General features: G+C 39.7%; 1 long non-coding RNA gene across 1 annotated transcript; it reads left to right on the top strand.

Moving 5' to 3' along the window:
* The first annotated feature begins 66 nt into the window (after nt 1-66).
* LOC311234321 lies at nt 67-7,820 on the top strand. Its single transcript, XR_014620090.1, has 3 exons — nt 67-150; nt 479-536; nt 7,550-7,820. It is a non-coding gene; the product is annotated as an uncharacterized lncRNA (long non-coding RNA).
* Nucleotides 7,821-14,044: the final 6,224 nt, after the last annotated feature.

Here is a 14,044-nt window from a genome sequence, read left to right on the forward strand (position 1 = left end):
ATCGTCATATTTTTGGCCACAAGTGGCGCTGTTGCGAGTTTGTGGTGGCGCTGTTACAACATTTAGGAAATAGGAGCAGAGAAGAAGATCCCGATTTACAGAGCTAAGATCAACAAGTTAACGTTAGCGCCGCGGTTTGAAACTTTGAAGGTGAGTGTGTAAACTAGTCAATACGATCTTAAACATGTCACAACAGCAGTCATAGTGTATATTTTCAACAATACGTTTGTTTACCAATAGGTTAAAGTGTTTTTGAGTTCGTGTTGGCTTGGCACTGTTTCAACATTTCGATTTAGGTGACTCGACTCAGTCTCGTGTTTTCTGCTACAGCTACAGCTTATCTATCATAATAACGTTACATGTATGGGAGTTTGCAAAGTTTAAATTGTATTAGCTGTTACATTAATACATTGTGTCCTCCTATCTATCTATCTCAAATCTCACTGTCTATCTGCTATGCTTTTATCTTTTACTCAAGTTTATTTGAAATCGAAGACACTCTGACGTCACGAGACCGCCGCCATCTTGGTATGAGGGTAACAAACTGATTTCTACCATCAAATGTGTAAACTGTTAATATGTACCTCAGTTGCGTGTGGGTCAATGAACACACTTGGGTTTATCAAACCGTGGGTTTAGTCTAGATGGAAATAGGGGTCCACGCGCACCCCCCGGAAATGTTTATGCCACCTGATTTTTCTTAATCCTTAAAGTGTCTACTTTCAGAGTCTGCCAGGTGCCAAGCTGAAATAATGTCCGAAAGGCTCAATTTTTAACCCTTTATTGCACCTAACACAAAACCGAAACATTAAAATTTGATGTAGCAAGACTCAAGAGGCATAATCTTTGAAGTAAACAACATACAGAGACAAATGAATGCATTTTCCCATACAATTCTGACCCTAGGAATTCAATGGAATGGTTATTTTTTTGACATTTTACAACATTTTGACTGTATTTCTGGACAAAAACAGCAAACAAATGCAAGAAATGCGTGTCTAACCAACTACATTTTTATTTTTCAAACGCATAGTGAATATATTGACAATCAGTTTTTTTTTCAATCCTCCAACTGTTTATTTGGAAATTATATTGGGTACCAAGCTCAAATAATGTCCCAAAGGCTAGTTTTAACCCTTTATAGCACCTAACCCAAAAATCTAAAAATGAAAATATAATGTAGAAGAGTCATAACTTTTGAAGTAGACAACCAATACATTTACCTTTTCATGTCACTACCAACTTGCTGACCTAAACTACTCATCCTCATCGTCACTGAAGAGATCTTCTAATTCAATTTCTTCCATCTCCAGCTCTTCATCCTCATGCTCGTACTCTCCATCCACTTTACCCACAGACAAAGTTATTGTTGGCGTAATCGGTCACCTTGTCAAGGGCTGCATGCTCTTCTGACTCTGCTCTCTGAGCCAGTACCTCAACAAGAGAAGGAGGGAGGATGGGTCCAATTGCCCAGACCGGTTCCAACACCTCCTCTTCTCCTGTCTTCTCCCAGCCCATGCCTGGATCATGTGGTTTTGGGCTCTTGATTATTGCCTTGTCTGCTCTCTTATAGAAGGCTCGCTGGACATGTGGAATGAGACGGACCTTGGCAGGCGTTCCAGGTCTACTTTTGACTTGGAGTCCAGGACTTTGTCAGCGCCGACCATCTTTCTCATCATTTTCACCCGTACTGTGTCAACTGATGTCATCCGTGCTTGGCCATACATAATGCATGTGAAGCTCTCCATCTCCTCTTGAAGCTCATCAGTGACCATCCAGTCTGCACCAAGCTGCCTGAAAGCTTTGTGGAGTTTACGAGTCTTTTCCAGCTTCTTCAGGGGATTCACCTTGCATTTGCCTTTAAAAGCGCTGATACAGTCCTCCCCAGTAAAGTCGTAGAATCCCAGCAGTGTGCTACAGTAGTCGGGGCCCAGTAATTCCTCAGCAGCAGGGGTAAAGTTGGCATTCTTGGGGAATTTGGGGCCAACTCTTTTGAATGCCAGCTCTGGCAGCGTCTCGGGAGGCGTGATCTTAAGGCTTCTCATCTTGGATGACCTGTCATAGAGAGGAAGGGTCCTTTTCTTGGTGCTCACATGGCTCTCCTTCACTTCTTGAATCATGATTCCCCCGGCGCTGTTTACCACATTTGAACCATGAACGTTGGTGGTGATTCTGTTCAGGTTGTCCCACTCGCTGTGAAAAACAGTGTTTCCCTCGCCAGTGGTGATTTCAGGGGTCATGTTGGTGGACATCTCATCAAAAGCATTGGCCATGGCTGTCTCAAGTTCCATACTGAAGTCGTATGTCTCCGAGTGTCCTAGTCGTGAAAGGATGGTTGTGAGCTGTAAAGAATAAGATAAACAAATGTTTTTTTGTATCAATATCAAATACCTGTATGAAGCATAGTTGAGCAATGACAATGTAGGACCTCATAAGCAATAAGTTAGTTGATCACTCACCTGTTTGCTTCGATAGAGGTGCCGAAGTGTGGCACACAGGAGGATGTGCTTTTGGAGTTTCACTTCACTTGCTGTTAGTTGCTGCTCGACACTAGGGCTGCACGATTTTGGGAAATAATCTAATTGCGATTTTTCGGACAGATATTGCGATTGCGATTATAATTTTTTTTAAGCAGCCCCACAGAGGTTTATTGTAAAATGCGGCTTGCATCTGGCCTACGCGGTGGGTCTGTTCGGGACACAGAGTCTGAACATTTTTCTTTTTACCTGGGAATCGATACCGGTACGGTACCCAACGGTACCTTTTTTTCCCTGTACTTTACTCTCCCTCTCTGAAGTAAACTTCACAACACACAATCTAAAACCCCTTACCTCCCTCTCCCAAACTGTTCCTACAACAATTTTTTTTATGTTGCATGATCATGTATATTTTGTATTATAATTTTTTTTGTGTTTAAATATCAACATTATCTGGCAATCCTCAGTAAATACTATCAAATGAGATATGAGACACGTGCACACACACACAGAAAAGGAGAATTGCTTAAATTATTTTAGAATACTTCAGCTAATGAAGTTAAATGTTTATTATCAACTATCCAGTTCGTTTTTATAGTGCAACGTTTTTCTACATTAATTGAACCAGTAGAGAGAGATGCCCCCACCCCCCCCCCCCACCCTTTCCTTACTCGGCTCAGATGTTTTCTCTGACTTGAGCAGGGTTAGCTAGGAACAGCTTTCTCAAGCTTCGCACCTTGGGCATGGAATGGGCTACAGGACCATTATCCACTTACACCCCAGTCTCTCTTGGTGAATTTAAATCTGTATTACATAACTTCCTACAAGAAGAATGTTGCTGCTTTCTGTAGTCGGGTCCCAACTGCAAAATTACTGTATTACCCTGTATTATACACTTTTACTATCATGTAGACTATTCTGCTTTGTTTTTGTGTTTACATGTGATGTATTGTATATTGTATACATGCACATTTATTATGTTCTTGTGTGATGTATCGCAAATTTTTATTGCTGTGTGATGTATTGCAAATGTTATTGCTGTCATCTTGGCCAGGTCTCCCTTACAAAGGAGATCTTGTCTCTCAATGGGACTTCCTGGTTAAAATCTTATTTATTTAATTTTTTTTTAATTGCAGGCGATTTGATAATTGCATCATTACAAATTGCGATTTCGATAAAAAATCGATTAATCGTGCAGCCCTACTCGACACACATCTTGTGTAATCGAATAGACCAGCCTCTGCGTCTTCTCACACTTTTCTTCATCAAGTGTCCCAGTCACCACTGAGCTCAGAAATGGTACAAGATGCTCTGGGAGCAGTTCATCCATTTTCACAGCATCCAGCTTGTGTGCAGTTGGGGGCCATGGTAGCTCCTTTGACTCTTTGAATGCCTTTATAATGTGAGAATTGAGGGTGAGTGCTGCTTCTTGTAGTTAATCAGATGTTCCAAGTTTGTACGCACATTTAACTGCTTCATCTACAGTAATGCTTGAGCTGTATATAAGGTTCAACTCTAGAATATTCACTATGTGCTTTAAAAAATGAAAAGGTAGTTGGTCATACACACGTTTGGTCATTTCTTGCTGTTTTTGTCCAGAAATACAGTCAAAATGTTGTCAAATGTCAACAATAACCATCCCCTTGAATTCCTAGGATCAAAATTGTGTGGGAAAATGTATTTTCGCTCTGTAAGTCGTCTACCTCAAAAGTTATGCCTCTTCTACATTATATTTTCATTTTAAAAAATTTGGGTTAGGTGCTATAAAGGGTTCAAACTAGCCTTTGAGACATTATTTCAGCTTGGTACCCAATATAATCTCAAAATAAACACTTGGAGGATTGAAAAAAAAAATTATTGTCACCAAATATTCACTCTATGCGTATTGTATTGTATTTTTTGTCCAGAAATAGTCAAAATGTTGTCATGTCAAAAATAACCATCCCATTGAATTCCTACGGTCAGAATTGTATGGACAAATGTATTAATTTGTCTCCATGTTGTTTACTTCAAAGGTTATGCCTCTTGCTACATCACATTTTAATGTTTCGGTTTTGGGTTAGGTGCAATAAAGGGTTAAAAATGGAGCCTTTCGGACATTATTTCAGCTTGGCACCTGGCAGATTCTGAAAGTAGACACTTTAAGGATTAAGAAAAATCAGGTGGCATAAAAAGTTCCGGGGGGTGCGCGTGGACCCCTATTTCCATCTAGACTAGTTTATTTAACATCTAGTTGTGACGTGACGACAAGAGCAGGTTCACAGTAGCGAGGCAGTTTGTAAGCAGTAGTACTACAGGTACGGTGGCTCGTAGTAGACGATAGTCAAACTGGATAATCATTTAGCCAATGATCTACAAAATGCATGCGTTGAGCTCCGTTTTTATTACATGGAATTATAAACAAAAGGTCAAGAGCAATGTGTTTGGTTAGCAGACATGTCCAAAAAAGGAGTAGAGGGAAGCTAAGCTTATTGATCCCTACCCCCTTACATTTATGTTTGTTCTTCCATTAATTTGACTAGATATAACATAATTTAGTATAGGGCTGGGCGATATGGAAAAAAATCATATCGCGATAACGATATGATAATTTTATTTTATTTCTCGATATCGATAATTATCGAATTGTTATAAGTATAAAAAAAAAAAAACCCTTTTTTTTTTTTTTTTTTTTAACAACAGATGTTTGTTTATTTTGCAGAAATTCTTTGTCATTGCCGCCATCTTCAGTGTTACATCCCCTCACACTCCAGTTCTCAGGCTGCAGCTGGTTTAAAAGCTAAAGTAAACCAGCTTCTCTGCTGGCTGTGGCTCCAGAGGAGTTGAACTGTTCTGGCTCTGCTAGTTTATTTTCGATCTTTTGGCGCTTTTTTGGTGGACAAACCACCGCACTGTGACTCGTGACTGGAGTCTAGTTCTGCTAGCACACATAGCCTACTGTGTACAGATGGTTTCAAAATGTATTTTAAATTAGAAAGCAAACAAAATAAATGGACAAGAGAGAAATAAATCTGAATTTGGTCAGTATTGTCATTTGGACAAGCAAAGCCATTACTTTAAGTTGCAGGCAAGAAAGACAAGTCTGTCCACTGTCTCTGGTTTTAAAACTGCCCTGTTGCAGGTAAAAAAGGAAAAAAAAGATTTTTCGATTTTTTTTAATTTTGATATTCGATATCGATTATTAAAATATATCGCGATATTTATCGTTATCGTTATATCGCCCAGCCCTAATTTAGTATATTACAATATAGAATATACTTTTACTTATACCGGTATTTAAAAGAGAAAAATCAAATAAAATTGATTCACTTGACAGCAGTGAATATAGTACAGCACTACATAACACAATATAACATAACTTTGTTTATCCTCATTACTCATTTCTGTATTTCTCTAATGTGTGTTTTTTTTAGCTGCTTTTTAAATTGTGCTACATGTTTACTCAGTTTGATGTATTCAGGTAAATTATTCCACAACTTCACTCCACACACCGATATGCACATGCTTTTCAGCGTAGTGTGTACCATTTGTTGTTTAAGATTCCCTCTCCCTCTTAAGTTATATTCTCCTTCCCTGTCTCTGAACCATTTTTGAATGTTGCCTGGGATTAGTTTGTATCTGGCTTTGTATACAATGAGGGCAGTTTTTAAATCCACTAGATCCATACATTTCAATGCTTGTAGCTTTATAAATAAGTTATTAGTGTGTTCATAATATCCTACATTGTTGATTATTCTTATTGCTTTTTTTGCATGGTGCATATTGGCTGTAGAGTGCTTTTGTAGGTATTACCCCACACCTCCGCACAGTAGCTCATATAGTCATATACCATAGGAAGAGTGTACAGTACAGTGTATACAGTGTTTTTTGGTTTAGAATGTGCCTTATCTTGCATAAAACACCAACACTCCGTGCCAATTTAGTCCTGACATATTTGATATGAGGTTTCCAGTTGAGTTTGTTCACAGTATCCATAATTTCATTTTTATCCGTTTTTCTCAAGAAGATGGTACTTGTGTTTCGTTATATAAAATAATTAGAAACACCTCCCCCTTGTGGCGGGGTTATCTCCTCTGCCAGTTTACATTAACAAAGAATCTGTTGAATCTTTCTGCCACCTCATTTTTCTTACTTACTGACTTTCCCTCATCTATAAATTAATCTGGAAAGCCAGAACTGTTGATTTATTTCTTAGAATTGAGTTTCGAACCTGTCCATCTCACAACTGATGTCTCTACAGGTGTGTGTGCGTGTCGTGGTGGCTTGGGGCGCAGCGACACGAGAAGGCCTGAGCTCAGTGTTTTGGGCACATGTAGTGATGCAAGATATATCGGCCGCTGATATAATATCGGCCGATATGGCCGTTTCTTTACACATCGGTATCGGTCCGATATCAAGATTGGGCCGATATAAAAAATTATTATTATTTTTTTTACATGTTTTGGCCTTAAAGGGGAGATGAAGCGTTAAACAATATGAGCCTAGTTTGTTTGTTGTGTACCTTGGGTAAGACATGGTCCTATAATCAAATGTGAAATCCTGCTTATTTGTCTGAAAACTCGTATTCAATTTAATATTTAATATATTTATTATTGTTGTGAGAGTAAGAATGCTTAAGTGCCTGTAGTAAACTGTGCCGTACTGTGTTTAAGCCAGAGCAGCAGACGGAGGACCTGTTGGTTCTGACCGAGTCCTGGTTCTGCCTGCTGTCCCACCAGCCCATAGACATGTTCCGGGGAAATCAGCACACAGCCTGAGCTGCACTGTGGGGCGATGAGCATATTCACTGAGTACTGAGCACAATGTTGCCACTGTCTCCTCCATAGACATATATAAAGACTAGATGACTCACTGGCCAAGTTAGTAGACAACATTGTCCTAATAAATTAAATGAGTCATATAAATCTTCAATCGCAGCAGGGACCTCAACAGGGGCCGCACCATTGTGCAGGGCTGGGGGTTTTCAGCACATTTTATTATCATAAAATGTGTTTCTTGATATGAAAATGTGCTTCTTGATATGAAAAGTATCTGACTGATGCACCTAAATTATGTATTTCTGTTTGTCTCAGGTGATGTGATTACTCAACAGTTTGGGGACTTTCTGTCTGTTGAAGCAAGAGATAACGGCTTCCTCGCCTACGGGAAGGCTGGGTCCTGGTCCTGGCCCAGCTCATCACAAAATCCAACACCCTCAGGAAGCGCCAGAGAAAAGATGGTGGAACTAAAAATGGTTGAAGCAGAATTGGAGAAGAGGGCCATAGAACTGCGATACATGCCCCCCACATGACATTATATACATTGGAGAGTATATACATTTGAGGGGGAAGAAACTGTACATTGGAGGAGGTGGGGGTTGAGTAGGTGGGGCGGGGGGGGGGGGGGGGGGGGGTAACTGTTCATTGGAGGGGGTTGGGTTATAGTCCAGTCATTATAGGCCAGAATTAGGCTAAACCTAGGACAAATTGCAACATTAGCAAACTCAACTGATTTTGTATCCTCAATATGTCTTTAGTGAGAGAAAAAAAGTCCCAAGGAATCCCATCATGGGAAATGTGTTTTTTTTCAATGTTTTGTTACCCCTATAGTCCAGTCATTATAGGCCAGAATTAGGCTAAACCTAGGACAAATTGCAACATTAGCAAACTCCCTCAATATGTCTTTAGTGAGAGAAAAAAAGTCCCAAGGAATCCCATCATGGGAAATGTGTTTTTTTTCAATGTACTTGATTGCTGGCAGGATCACTGACGACACTGTCTTTCAGTGATTGTGACGCGTTCAAATTTTGAGGTAGCTCAAAAGTAAAGATACCATTTGATTCTAGACAACCTCGGGTTTCCAATGAGACCAACCATGTCATGTTACCTCATTGGAAAGGGGGCTACATACCTAATTATTCAAAGTTAAGATGATTTTTTTTGGGGAGGGAAATATGGCCATCACCATTTTTCAAATGGTCCCTTGGCCTTCTACCTCAATATATGTTAATGAAATGGGTTACATGGGTACCTACAAGCCTCCCCTATACAGACATACCAAATTTATGTTAAGCCCATGTAGTTTTGTGCAAGAATCATGTAGTGTTTTGCATGCTGTACAAATATGTAGTTTCCGCCTATTATAAAAACCCCCATCTCCATGGACCTATCCCCACGGACATAAACCCTTGAGCCCCATCCTCGTGGACTGAGCTCCACAGAGCCTATCTACTAATATTCCAAGAAGAAAAAAATGTCTTTATCAAATGTTTTGATTAGTTCTAGCGTGTATGCTAATTGGTGCATATCAAATAAGATAATGTGTGATTTGCATGAGTAAACAGAATAATTCAATGAAGTTGTGATTGACTTTTTTTCTTGTCTTTGTGTGTGTAATCAGCTTGTGAGTTTTTATAGTGATATCTAAAAGTAAAATTTTCACCACTGTTATAATCGATATGAACATATATAGGTCGTTTTCAAAACTTTCCCATGATGGGATTCCTTGGGAGTTTTTTTCCCTCACTAAGGACATAATGAGGATACAAAATCAGTTGAGTTTGCTACTGTTGCAATTTGTCCTAGGTTTTTTCATATAATGACTGGACTATTAGGACATTTACAGAGGCCAGTTTCGAATTGCCGCCTCCAGTAGGTTCTCCTTGAGAGTGGTTTTGAAAGTGGGTAGTGATTCACATTCCTTTACAGCTGTGGGTAGGGCGTTCCACATTGATGTGGCATAATGTTTGTTTGTTATGTTTTAATAAACATCTTTGGACCATGTGTAAATTTTTTATTCAAATACAAAAGTCTGGTGCAAATTTCGCTTGAATACGCTCATTGGAAATACATTTACTGAACAAAATGTTGATGTGTTCAATAATTATTTCCCCCACTGTACACTGCTATCATACATAGTTATATGGGTTATATGCAGGTGTATAAGTAGGTATATAGAATTATTATGGTTATATATGCTGTAAATATAAATTAATACTCTTGATTCCAGTCCAGTTCTGCTTGTGGAGCAGACCTCAATCACACTAATCTGTAAATTCAACTAAATTTATTTATTTAATAAACATTTATATGTAAACATGCCAGATTGTAGCTATAAACTCATTTCCATCTACAAACTTTAACACACTTGGGTGGTTACTGTATAAAGTAGTAAGTCACTGGATGGTAACCTGGTTACTGTATTATTAAAAACGGTAAGTCACTATGGTGAATATTAGGGATGTCCGATATTATCGGCCGATATCGGCAGTAAAATGTGATATCGGAAAATATCGGTATCGGTAAATTTTTTTTTTTTTTTTTTTACATTTATTTAACCTTTATTTACCCAGGCAAGCAAGTAAGAACCAATTCTTATTTGATTTATTGTCAAAAGTATGCATGTTGGTTTAATTCAACAACAAGAGATATGTAATGTTAATTTTTACTTTTTTAATTATCATATTTTGCACAGATAATGCTTACATTTAGAAAGCCTTTTGAATGCATCCAGTGAAATTATTAATTACCTGAAATTATTCCGTTTTTTCGGGGGAAACCCTGCATATATCGGTATCGGTTGATATCGGTATCGAAATTAAGAGTTGGACAATATCGGAATATCGGTATCGGTAAAAAAGCCAATATCGAGCATCCCTAGTGAATATAAAACGTTAAGTGGATGGTTACTGTATAAACGGTTTCCATCTAGTCCCTTTGCAGGTTGATGTGAACACAAAACATGCAAAGAACATGCAATACAAAGATAATAAACGTACATACTAATTGTGTAGTAGTTAGTTATTATTGTATTAATATTCTACAGTATCGGCAGATCGCTGCCATCTCAAATGAATCTTCTGTACATCCCTGCAAGAAAGCCATTGAGAATATATATAGTGTGTTATTTAATTTCTTTAATCCATATGTGTTGTCTGGAAGCACTTTGCCGTATTCTATTATAATATTTTTTTTGTTTGTGTTGTATGTTACATACGTCTGGTGGCAATCAATTTCCCCATTTGGTGATTAATAAAGTATATTCTCTCAAATCATTTTCAATTCTCCGTTTTCTATCAACAAATCTCGCATATCCTTGTCAGACAGATTGCCATACATTCTAACAACTTCAGCCATTTCTCTACTATACTACTGTAACGTTGAATCTTGAGACGCAACTATATTTGAACGGAACTGCAAACTTGAACCACGGCCGCTGTCCGCCCCGCCCCCAGACTTCAGAATGACCCAATCAAATGCGCTCTGTCATTGAAATGCAAATACCAGCATCTGCGTCATGTACCACGCCCCTAGACGTCCGCCCCCAGACGTTGCTACTCATCCCAGCTAGTTCATTCGCAGGTTGCGAATGAACTAGCTGGGTACCCAACTAGTTCATTCGCAGGTTGCGAATGAACTAGCTGGGTACCCAACTAGCTCATTCGCAAAATGATCCTTGCGAATGAACTAGCTGGGTACCCAGCTAGCTAGGTCATCTTTGCGAATGAACTAGTTGGGTACCCAGCTAGTTCATTCGCAAAATGATCCTTGCGAATGAACTAGCTGGGTACCCAGCTAGCTAGGTCATCTTTGCGAATGAACTAGTTGGGTACCCAGCTAGTTCATTCGCAAAATGATCCTTGCGAATGAACTAGCTGGGTACCCAGCTAGCTAGGTCATCTTTGCGAATGAACTAGTTGGGTACCCAGCTAGTTCATTCGCAAAATGATCCTTGCGAATGAACTAGCTGGGTACCCAGCTAGCTAGGTCATCTTTGCGAATGAACTAGTTGGGTACCCAGCTAGTTCATTCGCAAAATGGTCCTTGCGAATGAGCTAGCTGGGTACCCAGCTAGCTAATGTGTCAGCTAGCTGGGTACCCAGCTAGCTCATTCGCAAGGACCATTTTGCGAATGAGCTAGCTACTAGCTGAGGCAAAATTTGGTGTAAAGCCTATGGGACAAAGCCGGCTAGTTAACTAGCTAAGACACGTGCTACCTAGCTAGCTGGGTACCCAGCTAGCTGACACATTTGCAACCTAGGTAGTGAGCTAGCTCATTCGCAAATGTGTCTTTGCGAATGAGCTAGCTAGGTACCCAGCTAGCTAGGTCATCTTTGCGAATGAGCTAGTTGGGTACCCAACTAGCTCATTCGCAAAATGATCCTTGCGAATGAACTAGCTGGGTACCCAGCTAGCTAGGTCATCTTTGCGAATGAACTAGTTGGGTACCCAACTAGCTCATTCGCAAAATGATCCTTGCGAATGAACTAGCTGGGTACCCAGCTAGCTAGGTCATCTTTGCGAATGAACTAGTTGGGTACCCAGCTAGTTCATTCGCAAAATGATCCTTGCGAATGAACTAGCTAGGTACCCAGCTAGTTCATTCGCAAAGACACATTAGCTAGCTGGGTACCCAGCTAGCTAGGTCATCTTTGCGAATGAGCTAGTTGGGTACCCAGCTAGTTCATTCGCAACCTGCGAATGAACTAGCTGAGATGAGTAGCAACGTCTGGGGGCGGACGTCTAGGGGCGTGGTACATGACGCAGATGCTGGTATTTGCATTTCAATGACTTGATTGATTGATTGATTGATTGATTGATTGATTGATTGATTGATTGATTGAAAAGTTTATTAACAGATTGCAGAATGGGTACAGTACAGTACAGCTCAATACATACAATTGTTAAGGGGATGCAGACCAGAGAAAGACTTTCGTCTTGTTTACATCAGGGTCCCCCATTTTCAATTCATCATAACATCATAACATCATAATAACATAACATCATAACATTCATTTAACGTTATGCAGTGTTTGTGAATGTTAAATGTGGGGAATGTTTGTGCTGCTGTGACACATTAAGCCTTGGCTCACCCTTGAGTTACCATATTGTGCTTCCTTTATGTTAATAAATATCATTTTTGTTTACAAACCTGGTCATTTCTGTCAACCAATGAGCTGACAGAACCACCCTCCACCCCCAAACACCCTCTGCTCCGCCCCAAAACAGCCCTCCGTTCCACCCCCAAACACCCTCCGCCCCCAAACACCATCAGCTAGCTGGTTAACCAACTAGCTCATTCCCAAAATGGTCCTTGCGAATGAGCTAGCTAGCTACCCAGCTAGTTGATTCGCAAGGACAACCTAGCTAGCTGGGTACCCAGCTAGCTCATTCGCAAAGACATATCTGCAACCTAGGTAGTGAGCTAGCTCATTCGCGAATGTGTCTTTGTGAATGAACTAGCTGGGTACCCAGCTAGCTAGGTCATCTTTGCGAATGAGCTAGTTGGGTACCCAGCTAGTTCATTCGCAAAATTGTCCTTGTGAATGAGCTAGCTAGGTACCCAGCTAGCTAGAAAATGGGAATAAATGTTAAAACGGCTTGCCATATTACTGCTACTACTACTACTACTACTACTACTATTGTTACTGCTACTACTACTACTACTACTACTACTACTACTACTACTACTACTACTACTACTACTACTACTACTACTACTACTACTATTGTTACTACTACTACTACTACTACTACTACTACTACTACTACTACTATTGTTACTGCTACTACTACTACTACTACTACTACTACTACTACTACTACTATTGTTACTGCTACTACTACTACTACTACTACTACTACTACTACTACTATTGTTACTGCTACTACTACTACTACTACTACTACTATTGTTACTGCTACTACTACTACTACTACTACTACTATTGTTACTGATACTACTACTACTACTACTACTACTACTACTATTGTTACTGCTACTACTACTACTACTACTACTACTACTACTATTGTTACTGCTACTACTACTACTACTACTATTGTTACTGCTACTACTACTACTACTACTACTACTACTACTACTATTGTTACTGCTACTACTACTACAACTACTACTACTGTTACTGTTACTGCTGCTACTACTACTACTACTGTTTCCTGCTACTACTACTACAGCTGCTGCTGCTATTACTACAAATACTAATACTGTTACTGCTGCTACTACTACTTCTGTTACTGCTGCTACTACTACTACTGCTATTATTATCACTACTACTGCAACTACTGCAACTACCACTACCACCACTACTACTACTGCTATTATTATCACTACTACTGCAACTCCTGCAACTACCACTACCACCACTACTACTACTACTACTACTACTACTACTACTACTACTACTACTACTACTACTACTACTACTACTACTACTACTATTATTGGGCCTTTGTTATTTTTGTTATATATAAATGACCTCCCTAACGTCTGTAGAGGCTGTAGAAAATGGTATTTGCAGATGACACAAGTGTATTCTATTCAAATAAATATCCTGATACCATCATTAAGGTCTTAAATGAAGAACTTAACAAACTTGTTACAATCACGGCCAGAGCCTCTCTCTCTCCCCCTGCTTCCAAGCCCTTATATGGGCAGCTTCCTACTTCAGCTTCCACACGTTGTCACCTGGGATCAATCGACACACCTGAGACTTGTCTGCTCATCACCGGCTCGGATATGAGCTCTACGTTTCCTGCCACTCACTGTCCGAGTGTTGCTACACCTAC

The sequence above is a fragment of the Notolepis coatsorum genome, assembly GCF_963971535.1.
Source record: "Notolepis coatsorum genome assembly, chromosome: 9".
Taxonomy (NCBI): domain Eukaryota; kingdom Metazoa; phylum Chordata; class Actinopteri; order Aulopiformes; family Paralepididae; genus Notolepis; species Notolepis coatsorum.